This window comes from Orcinus orca, chromosome 20, assembly GCF_937001465.1.
Source record: "Orcinus orca chromosome 20, mOrcOrc1.1, whole genome shotgun sequence".
NCBI lineage: Eukaryota > Metazoa > Chordata > Mammalia > Artiodactyla > Delphinidae > Orcinus > Orcinus orca.
Genome location: NC_064578.1, coordinates 30,024,627 through 30,050,737, shown reverse-complemented (window position 1 = coordinate 30,050,737; position 26,111 = coordinate 30,024,627).

The window sequence follows — 26,111 nt, the reverse complement described above, 5'->3', positions numbered from 1 at the left end:
AGAGGACAGCCAGCCCAGTAGGGGTGACCGAGAAGAGGCATAGGACCAAGGCTTCTGGTGGCATCTTGAGCACATAAACATCAGCTACTGCCAGCCCCTGGATTTCTGGTTATTTGAGAAAAAGAAATGTCTGTTTATTTAAGGAACTGTTGGATTTTCTGTTTCTTAGAGCCAAATACCTTCCTCGTGAGTACAGCCTCTCTGGGCAATGTCAAACAAGGACACCATGTCCCCAGTTCTTCTTTCCCACAGACATGCTGTGAGGGTCAAAAAGAGGATCTCTCAACCTCATCACTATTGGCATTTGGGGGCTGATAATTCTTTGTTGGGGAGCTGTTCCGCGCACTGCTGGACGTTTCACAGCATCCCTGGCCTCCACCCAGTAGATGCCAGGACCACTCCCTCCGAGTTGTAACAAACTCAAATGTCTTCAGACATCACCAAATACCACCTGGGGGATAAAAATGTCCCTGGTCGAGACCCACTGATCAAAAGTAATGATGGCTGTGACTGCCCTTTAAAGGTTAATATTCCCATGAGAGTGGAAAACATTAACATCAGTGTATGGTATTTCCTTTTAGACTTCTTAGTTGTTAAAACTAAAGGTTTTTTTTTTTTAACAAAAATACAGTTTTACATTTTCGGATTAAGGTTTCCTCGCTAAGTGAAGAAAAAGCAACAGTTTCCTGAAGTTAGAAGAAACATCCAGCAAAATATGCAACTTGTTCCATTCTTCAGGGGAACATGAACTAGTGGCTAAGGTGGCCAATCAGGATGTTCTAGAAGGACATTTTGCATATTGATGCATATTGTGCATCCCTGCTTGCTTCCCAGTTTCTGCAGTAGAAGAATCTGGCAAACCTATTTCCTTCAGCAAAGTTCCATCCCTCTCACCATATCCCATCCTCTGAACATTTGGTTCAGAAATGGGCATATGACCCAATCTGAGCCAATTAGAGTCAGGCCCTGACTGTTGGGAAAAGGACAGACGTGGATGCGAGAACATTCCAGGGGGCTCTGGAAGCCATTGCACACGTTAAGAAGCGGGGCTGCCTGAAGAGGGAGCCAACAAAGAGGAGAGGAGAAGAGAGAGACCAGGTCCTGTTAGCATCATCTGAGGAGAGGTTCAGCCTGGAGCGAGTGCTACCCTGGACTCCTTGGCCCTATGAGCCAATAAATAAATTTCCGTTTTTGCTTCAAGTAGTTCAGATTGGGGTTTCTGCCCCTCACATGTCAAGCCAACGCCAGTCATTAAAAGTCAGAAACACCTCATTGAAGGTGGTGTATCTTATAAAACGGCCCCCGCCCCCAGGCAAGCACGATGTGCTGATATCTTGGGGTGATATATTTTGTTTTATAATATGGAACCTATAAAAATACTGAAAATATTGAGGAGGAGGGAGAAGAAGAAGACAAAGGAGAAGGAGAAGGAGAAGCCGAGGGGGAGGGGAAGAACGGAGAGGGGAAAGGAGGCGGAAAAGGAGGAAGAAACAGCTCAAACCATAAAACACAAACACAAATAAACCCAGCAGTCTGTGTGCCTGTATCCCTCCTCTCCCTGTGGAATATATCGGAGAGATAGGGGAAATTTGACCCTAAGAAGCCACACTCTAGAGTCGGACATTAATAAAGATGTCTTTGGGGGACCTAGAAACTCATAAAACAGGATCTGGCTGAGTCCCGAGGTGCTGGTGGCAGCCTGCCCAGAGCACCGTTGGTAGCCGCTACAGCTTCTGAAACTCCAGAAGTACAGGTTCTGTCTCGTTCTCTCTCTCTCTGTCAATGAGGGAAACTTGACCCATATAAATACCGTCTAATGCCATGTGCTGAGCTTGCTGGCAGAAGTTCCAGCCGCCCCATCCGCCATATTTTTGCCACCATGACAAACAAGGGCAACCACAGTCACACAAAGCTGGGCCTAAGGCAGCAACTGCTCCAGAACATGGCTGTTTCCCTCCTTTTCAGAACCCCCAGAGGTGTGTGCAGGCCTCGGGGTATGTGGCTGGGTCAGAGGGGCCTCCAGGAGACCACGGTTCTGGCCCACTCTCAGACTCACTGGCTGGCTGTTTCCTGGAGTTTTCCCTTGGGTCTTCACTGATCCTGTGATCCCACTTTGTCCTGTGGCTCCTGATAGGGTGTGTGTCCTCTTAAGTTGCCGCTGGTTTGTGCCCAAGTCATTAAAAATGTCACACGGACTGAGGGGGTCTGTGGCCCTCTGGGCAATTAGAGAAACGTCCTCTCTGCCCAAAGGAAACTGGTTTGCGAGCAAACCCCCTCCAAAAACAAACCACACACACACACACACACACACACACAAAACAACTCAGTCATGGCAGCTAAGTGCCTTAATATCCTCTGTCACCCAGATTCAGGTTCCAGCCTTGAGCCTGAGACCCTGGGTGAGTGAACCTTGCACACAGGGGCTTCTGAACTTCTTAGAGCCTCTGTTTCTTTATCGGAGGAAAGAGGCTAATAATCCCACTTTAATTCATACAAGAACTGTGTGCCCAGCGTATAGAAATGCACTGTAGATGCCATCATTGTCGTTACTGTCATTGTTATGACTCTAGCTGTGGAGCAAGGTTCTGGGTTCACTGCCAACCCCACTGCAGACCAGAGCTCAGAAGGCAGGCCCAGGGCCCAGAGTCTTCCCTTGGTGGCTACTTCCAGAGGACAGCCGAAATCAAATGTGGGTTAGTGCCAGCTCAAAATATGCAAGGGTTTCCTCCAAATAGTCACCCCAAGATGACAAGGGATGACTTATTTTTGGCATCTCCCATCATACTTCACACAGCGTAGATGCTCAACTGAACTTCTCCATCAAACGTTGTGGACCGGTTAGAAATGGTCTGTGTGGCCAGTTCGGTCTCCTTTGGCTGGGCGTGGGCGGGGACGGCATTTGAGTGGGACTTAGAGGCCCCACCCCCGCCAGTATCAAGGACTCATTGCCTTCTCAGACCGAATGTCCGGCCACAAATGCCAAAACAGACCCAACCAGATCTCTGCTTCATAAATAATCGGGCAGACACAAGTTTGACTTAATCAGGAAAGGCTATGTAAAGCAGATTAATGACATTTTGATGAACTTTTCAACTCAATTTGAAAAGCCATGCTACATTAACCACAGTTTCCAATTACCCTCCAGGAAAAACTCTGGGGAAAGTTGAGACCCTCTCTGAAGTACGCACGTACTTGTAGAGAGATGGCGATAGAAACCACAGTCATCCCCAGAGATCCCTTCTACACCGATGGTCAAGGAAACACAAACCAAGCAAACCAACGAAGTGAGTAATCTTTCTTCGGAGGAATGTTCCAGTTTGTTCAAACTGAAGACGTAAGTTAGCACCGTGTGACTTGCACCTAAAAAGTGATTCAAGGTGGCCAAATCAGGATAAATGACCAAGGCGTATCCTTCCCCAAGACATGCCTCAGTTTCCCCTCTTGAAAGCGCACTAACAGTGGACCCGTTGCCTCCAGAGTCCCTTACCTGATGTGGTTACAGGCACCGTCGGTGGAGTCAGATGACCAGCCTCCCCACGAAAATGTAAAACTTCCCGAGGGCAGGGACCTTTGTCTGTTTTGTTCATCACTGTGAAGCCATCCAGCAGGAAAGGGATGCAACCTGAATTATGTTTTTAGATGGTCTGTTTAAATGGTAAAAAAAAACATGATTTGGGTTGCTAGAAAAACAATAAAGGAATAATCAGGATTTTTTTTTCCTTCCTCTTTTTGGCCCTAGCTGAAATGGTAAACGGAGCATTTCATTATGTTAGTGGGTCCATGTGACTTGTCTGGTTAAGCTAATTTCTGATCACTCTTTGGCATCTTGACCTGTCCAAACTCAAGTGTAGAGCAAACAGAGCTGTGGGCTGCCACATCTGGATGATGCTGTTATCAAGGGCGCAAGCCACGTCCTCACTGCGCTAAGCTCAAGAGCTAGTGTAGATACAGGCTTCTGCAGAATCACCTAGAGCTGCCATCCCCATAACCACAGCCTGAAACGTGCTTCAGCGGACCCAGGCAGGACCACGATGCAGTTTTTACTTCTGAAGGGTCTTCTGAAGTGTGTTTCCCTTTCCCAAAATTGTCTTAAAGAAAATCTGTTTCATTCAACTTTGGCCAGAAAATACCTCTCTGAAATATACCTAACACTTTCCTGTCTCCAAGCCTTTGTGCTTAGAAGCTCTTCTTTCCCCCGCCACCCACACTGTCCCCTACTCTTCACCTGTTGAAGCGGAAGTTAAAAGCAGATGCCTGTCGGGGCCAGGTCAGAGCACAGACCAGTGAAGCAGGCTGGGTGGGTGGAAGACAGGGTCAAACCCCTTGCCTAAAATTCCCAATTGCAGAGGCTCTGGATATTACAAGTTTGCTATAAATCATTTGTGGCAAAGTCTGTCCTGATGCCATCTTATTTGGCAGCAGAAACTGATCAGAACAGATGAGAGGCTACTTAAAGCCTTTATTTATCTCACTTAGTGTGAATATATTTTATTACAGAAATATTAGTTGATTGATTAGGGAGGTGGTGCCCCAGACTGAATTGGGGGTATAAGGTAATAGAGTATATGTACTGCATTAGCTCTCTAAAATCTAAAAAATTCTGAATTCAGGGATACATCTGACCCCTAAAGTTTTGGATGAGAAATCGTGGGCCTGTACAATAGGGAGTGGTGGGGACTTTGGAAAAGTGAACTTGGTGCCTATACGAAGCACCAACCAGCCAGCTACTGCTGTTTAGGAAGGCTGGCCCAGAGTTGCCAGAGCTTTCAGTTTTTCAAAGGAAGTTGAAAATGCAGGTATTGAAGTTCTTTCTCTCTCTGTTTTTAAAACACTGTGCAGGCCAAACAAAACCAGTTTACCTATTTGTAGTTTCTTTGTTAGAATCATTCATTCAGCCTCAGATGCTGTCATCTCTAATAAGTGTTCCCAGAACCCCTATTTGTTATGGACTGAATTGTGTCACCCCAAAATTCATATGTTGAAGACCTAATCCCCAAGGTGACTGTATTTGGAGACAGGGGCTTTATGGAGGTGATTAAGGTTGAATGAGGTTACCAGGGCAGGGCTCTAATCTGACTGGTGTCCTTACAAGAAGAGGAAGAGACACCGGAATGCTCTCTCCTTCTCTCTCTCTCTCTCTCTCTCTCTCTCTGTGAGCACACACAGGAAAGGTCATGTGGGAGACAAAGTGAGAAGGTGGCTGTCTGCAAGCCAGGAAGAGATGCCTCATGAGAAAGCAACCCTGATGGCATCATGATCTTGGATGTCCATCCTCCAGAGCCATGAGGAAATAAGTCTGTTGTTTAAGTCTGTGGTATTTGTTATGAGAGCATAAGCAGATGAACTCACCATTCGTCATTCACTCTCCGCTACCCCGTCCTAAGTTCCCCCCAAACTACTTATTTTATTTCGTATTTGCGGTATTTTCTTCCTTTGCGTTGTCCTGTCTAGGGCTAGCGAATTATCCACACATTAGCACAGTGCCTGGGGCGTGGTAAAGCATCTAGTGCCTTTTATTATTATCTTTTATTGTTATTACTGCTGTAACTATCATTATACGGATATTATTCTGGGAAGCATAGATATGTCTCATCCTTTTGTTATTTAATTCTTTAAGGTAACAAACGTTTAGGGTCCTAAGTCTGGGGTGGGGATGTCTCTTGCCTGAGGGTATCTTGGAGGGGTTTACCCAGATCTAAGACCCTGAGCAAGTTCTTTGCCTCTGGTTCCTTCAGGCTCCCTGATGGTCAATCATTCTGTTTCTTCTCTTCCTCCCCCCCCCCCACAATCATCCTCCACACCAAACACACACACACACACACACACACACACACACACATGCGCACGCACACACGCACACGCACATGCACACACACACGCACACAATGTGGGGAATGCAAAGCTATAATATAACGAACCAAGAACTCTTACAGAGAGAGGTGGGGAACAAAGGGGCAAGAAATCTGACGAAACTCACTTTGGCCGTGGGGAAGGCCAATTCGGAGAAACCGGTGGGAGTGGCAATGTCAGGGCAGATCAAGGGAAAACGCAGCCACTGTACCCAGGGTGGGTCCCAGGGTGGCTGGACCATCTGGACTGACACGTAGCAGCGTGACTGAGGGTTGAGCCAGATGTCTTGGGTTCGAATCTCAGCTTCTTGACCTTGGACAAATTACTGAACCTATCTGGGTCTCAATTTTCTCAGCTGTAAAATGGAAATCATAAACCTCCCGTCTTGCCAGTGCGAGCATAAGGAATACATGAGTTGATACTCAGTAAATAAATGAGTAAAAAAATGCACAAACAGAAAATGTCTGCTGTTACCGTTAATGATAATACCACGCAATCTGTCACTTCCTGTTAAGCAACATAAGTGACTTTCAGCGTGTAGTGTGTCATCTCAGTGTACTTAACTTCCATGTGGCCTTCCAATTCAGCTCTAGAGGCAATTCTAGTGCCATGATATAGAGGAGCATGACTGTTAAATTTATATTCTCCTCTAAAATATTTTTATAAACGCAAATTTATCATATAACAGCGTCAAAGAGGAAAGAACACTTTATAGGGGCCAACTGGCCAAATACCCTTATACTAGTTAGGCCGCCCAGCTCACGGGGTCGGGGGTGGGGGGGCGGTGGGAAGCAGATTCTTCTGGAGAGAAAAGTCATCATGGGGGAATTACCATTTCCCAGTGGAATTAGTTGATGCGGGTACAGCACATTTATCCCTAAAGGGCTTAATTACCTCTCAGTGCCTGGGCAAAGAGCTTAACCCCTCTCCTCGTTTTTCTCATCCGTAAAATGGGGCTAAAAATGGTAGCTACTTCATAGGGTATTTGTGAAAATTAAACAAGTTGATATGTGTAAAAGACTGTACAAACAGAGTCAAAATGGCTGGCACATTTTGGTGCCACAGAAATGTTACTATCCTTCTGTGATCTTGCCTGGGGGTAGGTAGAGGTTACCAGAACTTGGTTTTCTTTGCGATCTTTGAAAACTCTCCAACTGCCGTTTTAGGGACTCTGAGAACTGATTCCGTCTGATTGTGGGTAATCTCAAGAACTGGCTACTTTCACTTTTCAAAAATTTGCCTTTACTGCCCTTTGCCAACCTTACCAACACCACTGAAATCCAGCCGGGTGATTATCCTAGGATAAAAGCTTTTATCATGAAAAGTTTTGTTTGAGAAAACAAGAACTGTGCTTCTCACTGCCGGCTTTCCTGCACGCCGGGATTCTGTCCACACTCCTACAAAGGCCAAGATTATCTCTCTCTGTTAAGGGTTTAAAATCCTACAAGCCGGCCATGCAAGTGACCAGTATCAGATTATGATAACAAGATCATGTCCAGTTATAAAAACAAGTGTCTAAACTTTTCTCATGTCACTTTCTCCCGGGGTCCCTTCTGAGAGGGGGTATCAGCTCATTTCGAAGGCAGCTCTTTGAACTGAATTCATGGGGTATTTGCATAAGAAGATTTGAGGCTGAAGAATGGCTGCTATTGCATCTGCCCATTAATATGCCTGCTAATTCAGCACATTGTAAGCCTATTGACAGCCCACAAAGGGCTCAAATTCAAGGACAGTTATCCTATGGCCATTGTGAGCGCCTCAATTCAAGGAATATGTTCACGCTCGGAATACAGTTGTTACAATTAGATATTTTTCATGAAACATTATAAAGAACTAATGACAACGAGAAGCACAATACTACAACAACCACTAAAAAACATTCAGAACTCCATGCGTGAGCCTGCAGCTTGCTAGCTCTCTCTCCCTTGCCCATAATCTCCCACTCACTTCTTTTCCCAGATGCAGCCGACCGGTGATGGATGGAGATCTCCAAATGCGAAAGCACATTTATCTTGCTCCCTAAATTGAAATAAAAAGCACAATGAAATAAACAGATCCCAGCAGAAGAGGAGGAACCCACGGTGCTGGCATAAATAGTGGTTAATTTAATTCCGTTTATGGAAAAACGTCACACTGTCACCTTCAAGGGATACACACAAGGCAATGAATTATTGGAAGGGAGAGAGCTTCCCTCTTTTCAGATGTTGAGAAAGGATGTTTATGCAGATCTAGGAAAATTTAAAGCAGGCAGAAGAATGATGCTCTGGGTGGCTGTGTTGCAGGGACTGGACTGGGGGCGGGTGGTGGCATTTAATGAGAAAGTCGCCTCTCTCAGGAGGGACCTTGTCAAAGGGTCGGGTTTGGAAGGGAGGAGGTTTAGCTGGGCTGGGGAGGCAGGCAGGAACTTTCTAAGAAACTGGGGGCTAAAAGGCTGTTTCCAGCAGGGTGTTTGTGAAGGAACAGCACAGCCGGGGACGCCTGGCACTGGGGACATTGTCTGGGCATTGTACTGAACTCCCAATCGGCCGGCCATTGTCACAGGGGCCCCATCCAGCCCCTGGCCTGAGCACCGGTTGTATTTTTCTCACTTTACATCCCTCAGAAAAGACATCAAAGCCCAGGGAGATGTGCTTTTTGCTTTGTTTGGTGTCTGATTCTCAACAGTGGTTTCCCGGGCCAAAATTCGGCACCTTTTAACCTATTCTGTTCAGCTTAGGCTGAGCTGTATTTGAGCATTAGGGAAACTATAGTAACCGATAATCTGCCTGTTGCTGAAAAGAAACTATGTATCTTGTCACACAAGAGCTGTCGGTCGATCACCGTCCTAGGCGAGACCCTTTACAGGCGCCTGGCTTTCTTTCCTGGGCTCAGCCTGTGCCGCTGAAAAGGCCTCAAACCCTTTGCCTTTCTGGCACTGAGGACCCGTGTTCATGTTCATTTATATTTAACAAATAAGGCATTGTCCCCTGCAACATATCAGCATTTGATTATCTATTACAAATGTTTTCATCAAGTCAGAAATGAGGCCTCTTAACAAAAGGGGGAAAAAAAAACTGGCGCAGCCCAGGGATGGGGCAGAAACTGGGATTTTCTTGGTGGGGTATTTGGTTGCATACGGCTCCACCAGAAAAAAAAAAAGTGCCAGGGGTCCCCAAAGCAGGAGAGTTGAAGATGTAATTATATGGATAAATCTGGGCTGAGTAGAGCAGGGTCCCGTACCTGTTGAAAGTTCAGGCTCCAGAGTCCGACTCCAAGGGCTTAAATCCCACCTCTCTCTCTTACTAGCTGTGCAACCCCGAGCTAGTCTCTTGAGGTCTCTGAACTTCATATTTTCTCATTTCAAAATGGGGATATTTACAGACCCTACACAGAAGACCAGAAGGAGAGTTAGCTGAGCTAATCCCTGTGACAACACAGGACCTGGCACACAGCAAGAGCTCCAAAAGGACTGGATGCCGGTGTTATTTTGCACCATGGGCCAGGGATGGGGGCTAGCAACTCTATACCTGGGATCCAAATGGATAAATGACAGCAGTAAATATGATTAGAATTATTGCATTACATATTTATGGATACCCCACGCTGTTAAAGAAATCCACAATATTTCTTTAACAAATCAAATAAACATGAAATAAAATAGAAACAAACAGAAATAAAGAATAATTGTCAAAACAGTTACTATACTGTTTACTTTTTTTTTTTTTTTTGGTGGTACGCGGTACGCGGGCCTCTCACTGTTGTGGCCTCTCCTGTCGCGGAACACAGGCTCCGGACGCGCAGGCTCAGCGGCCATGGCTCACGGGCCCAGCCGCTCCGCGGCATGTGGGATCTTCCTGGACCGGGGCACGAACCTGTGTCCCCTGCATCGGCAGGTGGACTCTCAACCACTGTGCCACCTGGGAAGCCCGTTACTATACTGTTTAAATAAACAATTCTTTGTTATTACAAAGAATAACACCCAACACAGAAATAAAGACTAATTGTCAAAATAACTAAAACAATACAGAAGTGTAAGAGTGTAATAAATGAAAGCTCCTAGACTCTCGCCCCGCTGGGCAGGCATGGGATTGGGTGAAGCAAGTGTGGCACGTAGGATGCTAGTGCAGATTCCACGCTCTGGCTGCCTCACCGGCCTCCCTCCAAACCCAATCTTGTTCCTGAAGTGATCACCGTGAGAGGGTGATCTATCGGCCTTCAGAGTTGTCTCCCTGTGCATACCGACATTTCATTATTACTGGCAATAGCAGTTCCCACCACGCGGCCTGTTAGAGAGCTCGCTTTTTGTCTTACCCAATTGCTTTTGGCCATCTTTCCATACTAAAAGGATATAAGCCCTGTCCCATCCTTGGGTTATTTTTCTTCCTGAAGAAAAAAAAAAATTGTTTGCCTGGCAATTATGTAATACAAAAGTGCTTGGTGACCATGGCTGTCATTTGGGTGATCTCCTGTCTGACTTTAAAAAAAAAAGCTTCTCCGTAACTAAGAACAGCTCACATTTCACTGGATATCTGTTAGGAGCCTGTGCTGAGAATCTTACTTGGGATTGACTCATTCAATCTTTATAACAACCATATGAGGCTAGTAGGTGTCCGTATCAACCCAATCTTACAGATAAGGAAATGGAGGCAAGAGTGAAGTTAATTAATTGCCCACTTCTTGAAGCTACTACGTGGGAGTCCAGATTAGAACTCAGTCCGCTTCCCAGAGCCCATGCTTCTATAGATATTTAACATATAAATGTGATGTGACGTGAACACACATGTGCATTACACACACATTTTACAGAAACAGCATTATGCTCTGTATACGGGTTTTCAAGTTCTTTTTTAACCTAACCTTACATCAGAGGCATCTTCGTTTGATGGATGCGAAGTGGTCCATTGCTCTTACAGAGAAGCAGCCCTCACAAGCAAACCAACACCTGCCCTAGGAGAGGCAAATGTTAATCGTGCTCCTTTCAAAGATGAAGACAGTAAGGCTCAGAGAGTCGAGATGACTGGTCCAAGGTCACGAGTGAGTTCCTGGCAGGCAAGGCTGGTTGGGTAGGGGCATATCCAGGAAGCATTCCTGGCTCTCCAAGGAGGCCTGGTAGAAATCCCCAAGCTGGAGCTCCCCTTTACTGAGCCAGTTAAGAAGGCAGGGCTTAGGGCTGGGGCACAGGGATTTAACAAGCAACCCTCCTTCTGGTGTTTCCATATTCATGGCTGTTGCAAACCACCCAACTAGATGGACAACCGTATCTGTTTTGGCTGACTCTGCACTTAGGACTCCAGAAGGTCTGCACTCTTACCTTGCATCCCTGAGCTCTGGACAGAAAGCTCCACACCTTCCCCAGCCCCACAGGGCAGACGGGAACCAGAGCTTCGAGCCCCACCGAGTGAGGCCTGTGTTTGAACAGTCCTGAGCCTGCATCCTCCTGACGTCAACTCAAGCTGCCTAATGAACCATCTTGGCAACTTTCTGCTAGTTCAATGTCGTCTACAAGCATTCTCCTGACGCCTGGGGTGGGGGAAGTCAGCAGCCTCTTTCTAGGCTCCACCATCCCTGTCACCCTGCTCTTCCCACCTTAGTCTTTGATTACAGGCAGAATCTCACAGTCTCTGAGATCCCAGAAATCATCCCGCCCAACCCGATGGGGAGACTGAGGCACAGAGACGGTGAGTGACTTGTCGAAGGTCACAGCATAGAAGTGGCCAGAGTGGGACAAGAAGAGGCCCAGGGCTCTCTTGTCACACAAAACTGTGTTCCCCCGTTTATGTATTTAGCAGGTACTTCTTGATCACCCACTGTATACCAGGCACAGTGCTAAGCCCCCAGTATACAAAGCCAGATGAGTCATGGGGTCAACCTTCAAAGAATTTAAGAGTCTCATTAAGGAGATATACACATAAATAACAAGAATAGAGAACTCTAACAGGTTGGTGCAACAGTCAGTAGGGCTGCCGTAACAAAATACCATAGATAGGGTGACTTAAACAACCGAAGCTTATTTTCTTACAGTCCTGGAGGCTGGGAAGTCCAAGATCAAGGTGTCGGCTGACTGAATTTCTGGCAAGAGCTCTTTTCTTGGCTTGCAGATGGCTGCCATCTTGCTGTGTCCTTGCATGGCTTTTTCTCAGTGTGTCCAAGTGCGAAAAGAGAGATCTCTCTTTCTTCCGGTAAGTCCCCCAATCCTACTAGATTTGCACCCCACCCTTATCATCTCATTTAACCTTAAGTACCTCCTAGAAGCCCATCTCCAAATATAATCTCATTGGAGGTTGGGCTTCAACATATGAACTCGGGGGGGGGGGCACAATTTAGTCCATAGGAGTCAGTAACCTATATAGTAATAATAACAATAGGCTGCAGTTATTGAGAACTTCCGATGTACCAAACAACCTGCTCAGCCCTCTACATACGTTATAGCACTTAATCCTCATAGCAACCAATGAGGTCAAAACGATTGATATAATCATCCCCATTTTACAGATGAGTTAACTGAGGCCCCTAGAGAAGTTAAGTAACTTGCCCAGAGATACAGAGAGTGACCCCAGAGTCCCCTCCTTCTTCACCAGTACTGGGGAGAGGGTGGGAAAAACTTCCAGGAAGACGTGATACCCGAGAGAAATTCCAAAGGCCCGGAGAAGCAAGTGTCAGTCAATGCTCCCTCCTTCCGAATCCTTTCCCCAACCCACCTTTTTCTTTCCAAAGTTCCTACTGCAGGCTGGCTGGGGAAAATGCTGCATTTGCCACAAAGTCCCTGGGCTCCAAACTTAAGTTTTCCCGCATTAAGTGCTTTCTCAGTGACCCAACACCGCCTGGCAACTGGCCGCCTTCTGCTTCTGACAGCTTGCCATATTTGGTCATTTACTGGGTGCACGTGAAGATCAAATGGGTTAAGATTCTTCTCTTTAAACAGCAGGGAAAAGAACATCAAAAAGGTGTACATTTCATTTCCCCAGTTTTGATTAAGTCAAGCATGAAGTGAAATGTAATACCCTCAAGTGGCCGGGGTTTTACACCATTGATGGCGTTACTTCTGCTTCAGGAGGCCTAATCAGCCCTGGGCAAGGGGGACAAGCTAACAGAGTTTTAGGGTGGCCAGATGGACGGGGTTTACCGTGGTTGAAAAGGCAGCTTAGCGCTTGCCTCTTCCAGCCAACTGTGTGAAATCCTGGTGCGGCCCCCTCTCCTCTGGCTGGTCCTCCTGCAGCCCCTCCTCCCTCTCTCTGTCTATTCTGGACAGAGTGGCCGGCTCACGGACGGATGCCGCAGCACCCAGGGCTGCTCTGCCTGTCCTTCCTGTCGTAACGGACAAGAACGGGACGCCCCCCGCACCCACCACCACGCCCCGGAGTGTCTGTGGGGCAGGGTGGCGTCAAGAGGGAAATAGCATTCAAGGATCCCTGGATGGCTTTCTCAAGAACTCATTAATAAATGATCCTCGCGTGGGAAGCAGAGGGCACCCCTGTGTGCCAGGTATGGTCCTAGGCCCTGAAAAGGGGAACCTAGCCACCCGGCTCTATTTGGTTTCCCCAGATCCTAGGAGGTAAGCTTGAAGCATCTAGTAGAGATCAAAAGGCTGCCCTTGAGGCTCACCGGCTGACTTAATTCAGGCTCAGAATAATGTGGAGTCAGTCTTGGGCAAAACTTTTTTTTTTTTTTGTGGTACACGGGCCTCTCACTGTTGTGGCCTCTCCCGTTGCGGAGCACAGGCTCCAGACGCACAGGCGCAGCGGCCATGGCTCACGGGCCCAGCCGCTCCGCGGCACGTGGGATCTTCCCGGACCGGGGCACGAACCCGCGTCCCCTGCATCGGCAGGCGGACTCTCAACCACTGCGCCTTGGGCAAAACTTTTTGCCAGTAGGGTAGACGCCATTTCACCATCAGCCCAAGGCCCACCACGTTTCCTATCTAAAAATGAAGTTAGAGTATTGGCATCTAAACATAAAAAGAAAAATTGCGTGATCAAATTTATAAAATGTTTAATTAGATTTCTAAAGAGGTAGGATTATGTCAACATGTCTGAAACTGAACTCTTGTCCGATTGTACCTAAACAATAAAGAATAAATCAGAACAAAGTGGGTTATTTATTCTCACTAAAGCAGAACTGAAAAATGATTAAAATATTCTAAAAATGTTTTCAGAGAAAGCATTTTACAGATGTGACAGAATTTGATAGAAATTCAAATTTGGGGCCTGGTGGGATTTGAAAACAGCTCTGCTTAGCCATACGCAGATGTCTCTGCGCTGGGCTCCGGTCTGCAATCTAGCGCGGTCTTCCTGAGCCTGAAGAAGACCCATTTTGCAGAGGTGCTTCTGGGAAGGTTTTATCCCAGCCTCAGCTGAAAGCCTCAGGCTCTCAACAGCTGGAGGAGAATAGCAGGGCTTTGGGAAGAACTTAATAGAATCCTTAATGCCACTAACAATCCGCCGCTATTGAACTGCATTAAGTAGATATTATGGGAGGACAAAGAACTAAATAGCTCGACATCACCCTCATTGGGCATGCGGGCCCCCGGCGGGGACCATTTTATGGGCAGCGCCATTGTTCCCCGCGCTCCCCAGGTTAGCTTTATATTGCAAATGATACCCTGAAAAGGAAAAGAGAAGTGGTTTTCTTTTCTTCTCTCTCTCTCTCTCTCTTTCCCTCTTTTTCTCTCTCTTTTTCTGTCTCTGCTTCTCTCTCTCGCTCTCTCTCTCAAAATGGCCCTCACAAAAAGAAAATCATCTTAGGCCAGAAGAAAATGAAAGGCATTGTTACCATGGCTGGACCGTAGCAAATGAAATACATCATGGGCTCGGGAGCGGAAAGCTACATTCGAGCTGTTTTATTTTGGTGCTTTGGAATGTGGTCCACATGAGAACATAAACAATGCCAAATCTGTGCGAATTAATAGGCCGGGCTTGACATATTTTTCCTTTGTTTGAGGCCAAGCAGGCTGGGGTTGGGGGTTGGGAGGAAAAGGAGAAGATGAAGGGAGAGGGGGAATCTTACTTGATTAAAAAAAAAAAAAAATCCAATAATCCAGCTGGATAGGAGGAGCGTGTGGCCACCCTTCTGAAGACGGGCCTTCAGAATCAGTGGCGGGCCAGCCGTCCACCACTTGAAGTCTCGTCACTTGCTAGGATCAAAATGCTTTTTTGAGAAAAAAAAAAAAGGTCTCCATAGAATTGTTTGCAAACTGCAAAGTGCTTCAGCGACTGACATGAAAATGTTGGAAGCTGGAAACCTATTCCCAGGCAGAGGCCTCCTCTGTCACCTTGGTGGGTGAATAATTGTGCCTTTTGCATACGCCTTGTCATCAGCAGCAGGAATGAGGGGGCCCCAAGGACCGCCCTGGCAGCACGGGTGTTGAACCAGCAGAGTAAATTAAAACACGGATTAGAGCAAGTATGATTGGGGATGACAAGCAGGGCGGGCGTAGCCACAGAACAGGCCGAGTTGCCCAGATGGTCCTGAGAAAGACCACGCAGCGCTGCTTTCTCCCCAGCCTGCTCCAGCTGCCCGTCTGAAGGGGCATTCAGGAGGCCTCAAGCCATTTTCTGGAACTGGGAAAATGAGTCTCCTTTCTTTGCAAGTTTAGAAATACCGACAGCTGCTACCAGGTACATGGAAACGTAAGTGGTAATAGCCAGCCTCCCGACACCGACCTGTCCTCTGTGGAAGGGCGGGGCAGCTCTTGGTTGGGTATTCTGATGGGCAGGGCTACTCCTTTCGGCTACCTTGTTTGAATTCAGAGAAGAAACTTTCTGGGCCATTCAAAGCAGGGTAAAGGCCGGGAGAGGAGCCCGGGCTGCCTTGAGAACAGCACTTAGCAAACTGGCGAGTATATATCAAGTGCATATCATGTTCTAAAGGTTGTAGCTTTATTTCCAGGACCTGTATGACTGGTTTGGGCAGACAATACCCTGTCAGAGATGCCGAGGAAGGACGAGGTAGGGCTGACATCTAGTTCACATTCTGTTCACAAGCAGGATAGTGTCCCTGGGAGGAAGGGGCGTCTCCCATTTTCCATAAATGCACCCTGTGAGTCGCAGTGGCCCCAGATTTATCACAGCTTGCTACAGCTCTCTGGGTAGGTCTGAGCCTCCTCATCCCCATTTTACTGACAGGGAAGCTGAGGCTCAGAGAAGTAAGACAATTCGTCTAAGGTCACAGCTAAGAAGGGGAGAGCTGGGACTCCGACCTGTGTCTTCTGAGTCCAGAGCCTGCCCCTCTTAATCACTGTGTGGGAAGAAGGACAGAGTGAGATTAGGAGAACTGGAAAACTACCCCTCGCCCAGAAGCTTTGTCAGCACAGGGACCTAGAAACCCAAAAGGATGTGGTGATGGTTTCTGGAATTGGGACAGATTGGGGAAAGGGGGTGGGGCTGGGGACAGGAAGGGGTTGAAAATGCTCCAAGTGGATGAAGCAGGGGGAACTCTGCCAGGACAAGCAGCAGAGGGTCACTTCTATCAAAATCTAGGAACATCTCCCATCCCTGTTTTCTTTTTTATTTTTGCGGTACGCGGGCCTCTCACTGCTGTGGCCTCTCCTGTTGCAGAGCACAGGCTCCGGACGCGCAGGCTCAGCGGCCATGGCTCATGGGCCCTGCCGCTCCGCGGCATGTGGGATCTTCCTGGACCGGGGCACAAACCCGTGTCCCCTGCATCGGCAGGTGGACTCTCAACCACTGCGCCACCAGGGAAGCCCCCCATCCCTGTTTGATAAAATACAGTTGACCCTTGAACAACACGGGTTTGACTTTCGTGGGTCCACTTATACGTGGATTTTTTTCAGCAAATAAATTGGAAAAACTTTTGGAGATTTGCAGCAATTTGAAAAAAATGTCACAGCTGATCCACATAGCCTAGAAATATCAAAAAAAAAGGAAGAAAAAGTTATGTCATGAATGCACAAAATATGTATGTAGATGTACATATAACATACAAAATACGTGTTAATCTACCATTTATGTTACCAGTGAAGTTTCTGGTCAACAGCAGGCTATCAGTAGTTAAGTTTGGGGGAAGTCAAAAGTTATATGTGGATTTTCAGCTGCCTGGAGGTGGGTCAGCGACCCTAAACCCCATGTTGTTCAAGGCTCGACTGACCTCAAATATCAGAGTCTGGGAGGAAGATTCACTTCCATTGACAGACACTTGGGTGTCTAATGGGGGTTTCGTGTGTTCAAAGACGAACTTCTGATGTTCACTCTTATCTCATCCTCTCCCCAAAACTGTCTCCGGCACCTTCCTCATCTCTGTCTATGAGAAGTCTGTCCTCCCCATTGCTCAGGCCTGACATTTTGGAGCTATCTTTAACCCTTTTCTCTCTCTCATACCCACATCCCATCCATCAGCAAAGCGTGGCAGTTCTCCCATCAAAACATAGCCATCCCACTGGTACTGGTCCAAGCCACCACGATTGTCTGGATTAGTTATAATAGCCTTCTAATAGCTTCCTGGTTTCTACCTGCTTCTACATCACAACCTTTAAAAAGATTCTTCTGTTCAGGACTCTGTGATGGTTTCTCATGTCACTCAGAATAAAAGCCCAAGTCCTCAGGATGACCTACAAGTCCTCACCCTGGCAGTTCCATGCCACCTTTGTTCTTTCCTCTCACATCCTTCTCTTCCCAGGTCACTGTGCTCCAGCCTTGGGTGGGTTCCCCACGGTGTCTGGTGCACACCAAGCCTGGTCCTGCCGCAGGGCCTTTGCACGTGCTGATTCCGCTGCCTAGGCTGCTCTTCCCCCACATATCCACAGGCATCACACTTTCATTTCCTGACTTCAGGGCTCTTTTCCATTGCCACCCATAAGAGAGGTCTTCCCTGACTTCCCTAAATGAAATAGACTTCCCACTCCCATTCCATCTGACTTTCTTTCCCTGACCCTGCTTTATTTTTCTTCCTAGCACTTGTCCCCTCAACTTTGTCTGTTTTATCTACTAGTTAAAGACCTGGGGTGTTGGACCTCCTTCATGGCATGCACGACCCCAGGTCTGAATCGCAGAAGTGGGATTCAAATGCTGAGATTCTTAGAAGGGGTGAGAAGGGTGATCCTGAACATTTCTGGAAACCCCTTCATTCTGTGTTGGGAGAGAGAAAAGGAAGCCTTGATAGAACAGACAATCACACAGATAGTCCATATAAATCACCTAGCAGAGCTCCTGGCACATAGTAAGCCATCAATAAAGGTTTACTGTCATTGCTGTTCTTACTGTTATTCCCTGATTCTTGGGTTCCACATACATCAATGACAAATGTTGGCAAAAACTTAAACTTTAGGTATCTAAATTAAATAATGCAGTCATTTGTTGAATCTAATCATTTTTTGCTAAAGATATCCGAATGCTTAAAATTTATATAATTTTAAAAACACTGTTCAAACTAAAAAAGGTATGACAACCAAATGTAACACCTGATCCTACATCAGGTCTTGTACTGCAAGATGGAAAATGCTATCAAGAACATTACTGGGTCCACTGACAAAATTGATTGAAACACAAATGAGCAACTAGATAAAAGTTACTGTATCAAGGTTAAGTTTACTGAAGTGGATAACTTTACTGTGGTTATGTAAGAAGATATTCTTGTTCTTAGGGAATCCCCACAGAAGCATCTCAGGGTATGTAACTTGAGGTGTGCAATGTACTCTCAAGTAGTTTAAAGAAGCAAATTCGGTGTGTGTGGGTGTGTGTGGGTGTGATATGCACAAGTGATGCAGCAATGGGAAAAAACGCTAATGGTAGGCGAATCTAGGCCAAGGGGAAAGGGTGTTCTTTATAATGTTTTTAGTTTTGTAACTTTTCTGTGAATTTCAAGTTATTTCCAAATAAATATTTTAAAAAACAAAACACTGCTTGTAGTTCAGGGTTATGATTTGCATCTTAAATCAAAAAGAGGAGTGTAGGGAACACGATCAAACTGGAAGTAAAAATAGGAGATTTAATTATCAACCTTAAGCCCAACGAAAAGAAGATAAGGTTCTGGCCTGTAATGCAGGAGACGGGGTGCTCTGTTTGTTTGTTTGGTGGTGGGGAAGGTGTTTTTTCTTTCTTTGAGTGCTTGTAAGGCCTTCAAGACTCTGAAAAATGAGATTTCATTTTAAAGTATCAGAAAACTTTGGAAGATGATGAAATGCAGCATGCTTGATAATTCGAGATGCTTCTAGACCAGGAGGCTTCTTTGAAGTCGGTTAGCATTTCAGAGCTTCGAATGTTAATTGTATGCAAAGAAATAAAACACTTAAGCAAACTTCAATCTAAGGAGATTTGCATAAAGGATTAGGACCCCTTGGCCTTCCAAAATACTCTTCCATCTGAAAATGGGTGCGCTGTGCTCTCAGATCCCCCAAATTTCTTTGTGTTCTCATTGAAGTTCGATTTAATCCTTCTCTTCATTCACACCTTCTCTCTAAACCTCCCAGGCCTGTGCTTTGAGAGCCAGGGATCATTCTTCTCCCCAGTTGAGGGGGGTTTGCTGTTCATTAATTTCTCTAAGAAGATTACCAAGTGCTTGTTTGTTGTTGTTGAAGCAACTAATTTCCCTAAAGCTCTTTGTTTTTCCAACTGGTTTACACTTTAATGCCCTTGATTGAATTTCAACAACAAGGGATCCACTTGACCAACCAACTCTCTTTAGGAAGAAAACAAAAAGCGAGAATTTGGTGCAAACTATTTTAACCACAGGCCTGCTCTAAAAGTATCTATTCAGCCATTTAGACATTTTCCAAAGAGATGTGTCCTAATTAGCATATCATTCAGGCCTTGTTTCCTTCCTAACGTCAAGGTGACCTTCACTGAAACGGAATTTCTTTAATTACGAAATGATGGGAAAAGTAACATCCCATAGCATCCTCGTCAGTGTAGCAGGATTTTACAAATTTGGTTTATGTTTTCTTTTTCTCCCTTTGTTTGTTTCTTTCTAATATTTCTTGTCTTTAACGCTCTAAGGCTGGGGCAGAATGGCAGATCTTCCTTAAGAACTTCAATACATAGATTTTGAAAGTGATCCGAATGTTTAGTACACTCTTGTTTAGAAATCCATTTTTACCAGGATAATTGTGTGGAGGCTAAGTGGGAACCCCCTTCACTCTGATTCACAGCCATTTAAACATTTGTGCCAGTTAATTACCATAATTGGTTTGTTTAATTAGCATGAGGAATACTGGCGCTTTCACACGGGGATGCCTCTATTGACTTGGAGATGCCTTCGCTGTCAGGCACCCCAAGGACACCAGCCTGGCTATTGAGGGCTGAGTTTGTCTTCAAGTCTCTGGGGAGTTTTCCCCCTGCCTTAAGCACCTTGAAGATTGACCCTTGAACTTTCTAAGCCTAAAATGCTATTGATATTCTGTACTTTGTCAGAAGAAAGGAGGTGGGGGGTGGGGCCGGCAAAGGGCCCCTGTGGGATATGACGCCCTGTGGGAAGGTGGAGCCCAGCGTGGCAGCTGCTTGCAGATCTGTGGGCTCCCCACACAGAAGCAGAGTTCCTGGGGCCATGTCTGAAGGCTGGATCTGGGGGGACCCCGTGCTGTTCTGTTGAAGGACTCTTAGCACACATGTAACGAGTTTCTTTTACTATTAGCACAGTGGATGGAAAATGAATAGCCAAATGATAAACCCCAGGAACAATTATCGAGTTCCTACTATGTGTGGAGTAATCTACTAAATGGAGCATCACCCATTGGGAGAGACTGTCAATGAGGAATTCGAATCCTCCAGGCATAAGACCCAGTAACAACCCCTCCGTGGGGAAGAACGGCCGAAAAAGTTGTCATCAGAGAATCCAATTAAAAACATGCAGTTCTGTTAACGTCAAGATTTAATTGCAGGGCTCGGCTGGTCCATGGCCTGTTAGGATTTTAAAAGGTTGTGAGCACTTGTTTCTACATTGTGATGGATTTTGGACAAGCTCCTCTTTAAAACCCTGAAAATGTACAGAGGAGAGGATTCTTTTAAACCAGTCCAACAAAAGGAATCCCACATTCCAAAGGTGAAATATCATAGATTCCAAATAGATGACGTTTGGCTTACCATAAAATATGCCGAAGGAGAATGCAGAAGTGTTCGGAATTCCAAATGGCTGAAATGTAAGTCGAGGACAGAGTCCGTTATTAGGTTTCCAACCGGGCAGAACCTGCAAATACATATACTTAAGAAGCACTTCAAGGACCTTTAGAAAAATAACCTCAAACAATTTGAAATCTATTTATAATAATTTTGGTTAATAAAAAACTGGAGATCATTCAGTTTAGGAAATTTTTGTTTCTTGGCATGTGGCCGAAATCACACACTCAGATTTTTTTCCTGTGTTTACAATTTTGTTATTATTATTTTAAAAAAGTAATCCACCCTCCTAATGTTGGCTCTAATGTGACTTAGCTGAAGTCTCATAGCTGAGCGATAGCCCATCCTAACACAATCGTATAATTTAATGAAAGTGGATGCACTCCATCTTTCAAAAACTGCACCAGCACCCAGCTATTTATCTGACATGTATCTAGGCGTGTCTTCTTGTCCGAGTGTTTTAATAATCTAATTTAAAAATAGGCTTCTTCTTTGAAAATATCTGAGTCTGACACCCACGCTTCCTGCCACCTATAGTAATGTTGGGCTAATATGATTTGGAGGTAAGCTAGCCTATGCCTGGTTTCATGAGGAAGTGGAAGGGGGGATAAGGCCTCATTATTTGACAGTTACTCTAACTTTAGGAAGAGTCTTTGTGTACTGGAGCTGTAATGAATAATTAAAAGAAGTGTGGTCGTCCACTTTAATTAGATCTCAGTGCATTTTCAAATAGGTACGCGGAGGGCTGTGTAAAACCAGTGGCCGCATTGTGTATGAGAACCAGAAATCTCTTAGAGAAGACCCTTGTCCCAAGAATCCTGCCGTTATTATTACGCAGTGATGAATTGCCCGTTGCTGAAAAGGTGCTGCCAGGGAAGGTAACATCCACCCTTGCACATCTTTTCCCAGCCTCCTTGCCTTGTCAGCACGCGTCATTCTCGGCGTCTCACCACCCTTCTATCTGGACCAACATTATTAGAATGTGGCTGCTTCTCCAATCATCATTGTTACCAACCCCGAGCAAATTCCATGTGAAAAGCGACCCCTAATAGAACAGTGTTTGACATCACATCTTGAACCTGAATAAGCAAATAGGCAAGTCGCATCTTTAGGGTCAAGCTTCATAGTCATTTTTTATGACCCAGGAAGTCATTTTCGGTGACAGTGATGACAAGTGCTGAACACAGGCCCTGTATGAATACATCCGTGAAGATGGCCTTACAAACACTCGGGGTCACTCTTACTCAGGGCCTTCCCACCAAGACACCTACTGCTTGGCAGGCACCTACGCCACTGGAGAAAAAGAAGGTAAGAAGGAGCATGTTGACTCGAAGTTTCTAACATGATGCTAAGAGTGTGAGAACGCACTGCTTAACAGGATGGTTAATGAGGGCTGACACCTTTGGGTTTCCCTGAGATCGCTATCAGCAGAGAATAGTTGGTGACAGAAGCTCTCAAACTTGGCTCCACCTTGGAATCCTCTTTTAAAAGAATCTTTAGAAATTAAAAAAAAAAAAGTTAAAAATGAAAATCATCAAGCTTTACAAATCTTCTTCCTGCCTAGGTCACACCCCTGACCTATGAAATCCACATTTCTGGGGGACAGGACCCAAGCATACAAGTTTTTAAAAATTCCCCATGTGGTTCAACATGCAGGCAAGTTGGAGTACCAGTGGCTTAAGTGACATTTTGAAATAGGATGTGGAGGAAACAGTTTTCTTTTAGAACTTCTGATGGCTATGATGGACGTCTCCAGAAACCAACAAAAAAATAACAATAATCAGTTAAACGTGTCGAAATGGAATAGTCTAATTACACAAATATTGTTGGTAACCTAACACATTTGCTTAGCCTCCTGCTTCCCTAGGAGAGCCCGTTTGTGTTGCTTATAATGGAAGCCACCTGCCCCCCGAACCATCTATTGAACTAGCTGGCACGAGGCGCTGCCCTTTATCTCATATTTAAAACACAAGCAATGCCTGAAATTCATTTTCAATTTATTTTCCAATCATATGAAAGGAAGAAAGAAAAAGATTATTCTATTGAATCTTCTTCGGGCTGGTAAACTGTTGGTAAGGCTCGTTCTGGACGCGTGGCGGAGAGCTCCCGGGATAGTCTATGGGGAGCAGAGTTAATCGAATAAACTAATCTGGGCTGTGGAGATTAACTCTCAGTGGTTGCAGGAAATGGGGTGAGGCAGAATGCAAATAGCAGAGACCTCAAGGTGCTGGGGGGAAGCAGTTTGGAATCTCCCTCTCCCTCACCCCAATGCTGGATCCCCTCTACTCAGTCTTAATTTTGGTGGTACGGAGCGCACCGGCCAAAAGGTGATGTTTTTTGGGTTTTCTGAAGGGGGCGGGCTGCTGCCCTGTGAGGCCGGACCTTTTGCAGCCGCAGGGAACCCAGGCTGTGTGCCGGAGGTAAATACTAGCTGGAGGTGAGGATTTGGTTCAAAGCAGCCCCTGATGGTGGGTAACTGTCTGACACTCTGGGCGCGTTCTTTCCAACAGCCTTTGATTCCCTTTGCCAAGGCACACAGGCCACCCTGAGGTGGAAGCAGTTGTGTCAGAATGCAGGTTAAAGCCTCAGCCCCCAGGGCAGAGCATGGCCTGCTAGCATCCTTTGGGTCTAGGGAGGGCTTCCTGCCCCCTGGGAGGGCTGTCTCCCTGTTTGCTTGGTTCATGGGGAATTAATCTGAGGGCGGGTCCCCTGGGAGCAACCCCCAGCTTCAGGGGCAGGAGTTCCCAGCCCTTCACCTTGACAGGAGAGGCAGTGGGAAGTGACAGCCGGGTCCCTGAAATAGCTGCTGAGGCTCTCTGGTGAGTTGACACCTCCCCCCCTCCCCCAAACCCCCAGTGCTGAGCCAGTAAGAGCTCATTGTTCCCCAAATAAAATTAGGGTAAAGCACAGTGGTGAGGACACCCAACATCTCTAAAATATCCCCCCCTTCTCTCCCACCTCCCTCAACACCAGTCCAGCCACGGCCCCTAATCTCAGTCATCAGGACCGCCTTCAGGGGCTCTGCGGTGGGTAGCCTCTGGCTTCCTCTCTTGGCCTCCTCAAATCTGTTCCCCACCAACAGCCAGAGGAACCTTGTCACAAGATGCAGATGAGGTTGTGAGCTGCTCCTACTGAGTTCCTATTACTCTTAGGATAAGGCCTGATACCTTTAATAAACATCCTCCCTGTGTCTGGGGCAGTACACAGAATGGTTAGAGGGGTCCTGCGGATGCCAGGGGGGCTGGCTTTAAATCCTGGCTGTATGACGTTGGGCAGGTCACAGAAACCCTCTCTTTCGCACAATCTATAAAAGGGGAGGAAGATGCTAGCACTGACCACAGGGGCTTGTTTTGAGGCCTGAATGGCTCAACAGAGGCTTAGAGGAGTGCCTGGCACCCAGCAAGGCTGCTCTCCCTGCCACCTTCTCCTGCCACCCTTTCGCCAGCTTTCTCGTCTTCAGCCAGGGAGGGCTTGCTTTCTTTTCCTCCAGTGTGCCAGAGTCTTTGCACGCGCTGTTCCCTCTTCCACACCGTGCCCCTTCCACAGTTAGAGGAGGCACCTTGAAGCTTGCTTGGCTTCCCCATCATCAGCCCTGATGGAGGCTGAAAGGATGGATTCTTCCCTGCCCCCAAAGGAGAAGTGGCTCTCTCCCCTCCCAGAGCCCCGCAGCTGCCATCTGTGGACGCGGCTAAACCTGTGCCCGAGATCACAGCAGGCTGACTGCAGCTTGAGAGAAGCCTGGGAAGTCACGAGTTTTCATTATCTCTAGAGAAGCAGGGCTCTGGGGGGAACAGGGTTACGTGTGAAAGGCAGCAGGAGCACTTGCAGCACTGGGATCCAACCCAGGTCTGTGTGTCTATCTGTACACGATTCTCATTTATCCTCAGAAGAATTTTATAAGGTTGGTGTTATTGTCTTCTTTTTATAGAGAGACTGAAGGGGTTCAGAGAGGCTAAGTGACTTACCCAAAGTCACACAGCAGAGCTTTTCTGACAGTGGAGCCCGTGCTCTCAAACTCCACTCTCTCAGTATTGGCGCTCATGCTAGAGTATGGTCCTGCTAGCATGGCCTGACCCTCACAACTGAGCTAGAAGACTCCACACTAAATGCCAAGTCTTATCTTTCATCATGGAGACCCTCAGTTCTCGGTGTTTTAGGGGAAAAATAAAACCCAACCATGTCTTCAGGTTTTCACTGTAGCCTCTCTTTCAAGTCCCAACTCTGATGGCACGTCCTCCAGGAGATGGTCCAGTAAATGGCAAGGCTCTCGCTAAGAGATTTCTCTAACCTTCCAGTCTACCTGACAATATAAGGGAAACTCCCCACGACCTTAATATTTTGGTTCAAACAAGCATCTCGCATTCCCCCTCCTCTTATTGCTCAAGTGAGAGTGTTTCATACATGTCTGTGGATCCAAATCACATAGCAGGGGTGTCCTCCCTCACTTCTCCATAGCAAGCTGGCAATGTAGCAGGGATGTCCTTTGTAGCCACAAACTCAGATGTATGAAAACGGACCTTTATTTTTTGTTAACTGAACCAAACTTTGCTTTCCAGCCCAGATTCTACCCAAGAGCAGAAAATGTGATTTAGGAAAGAGAGATAAGCTCAGTCCAGATTTTCCCCTTAGTCCCTTTCGGACAAATAATCCAGGCAAATGCAGAGCCTCCCCTCTCTTCTCTTCGCCCCTTCTTGCCAAGGTTGATTTCAGTTCCGGGAGCCAGGGGGGCTTTGTCAATCACCCAGGCATCCAGCAGAGGCCCCTGGTCCCTCCTTATCAGTAGCTGTCCATGCTGGGTTCTGCCATTGGCCACGGTCATTGGCAGTCAAGCCTGGTGGCGCCCACGGAGATGAGCTTGTCTTCCCATGGGCCACACAAGAGAGAGATGGGGCAGCCATTTGAATGGTGACGGAGATTCTGCCTTCTCCGAGAATGTATGCTCAAAAGCGGGTGGGATGGGAGATAGGAATCGGTCTTTTACTCTGTAGGTCTTTTCCTTGCATATTTTCCAGTATAGGAAAACATATTTTGGGGATCTAACTTGGCCTTTAAACACAAAGCAACTGCTTCATCTGACACTCAATGGAAATGACTAGTGATCTTTTCCAACACTCTTAATCCAGTACTAGGCACTGAACATACAGAGTCATTGGATTTTCAACAGCCCCTTGAGGAACGTTCAATCATCATCTGCCCCATTTTACAGATGAGGAAACTGAG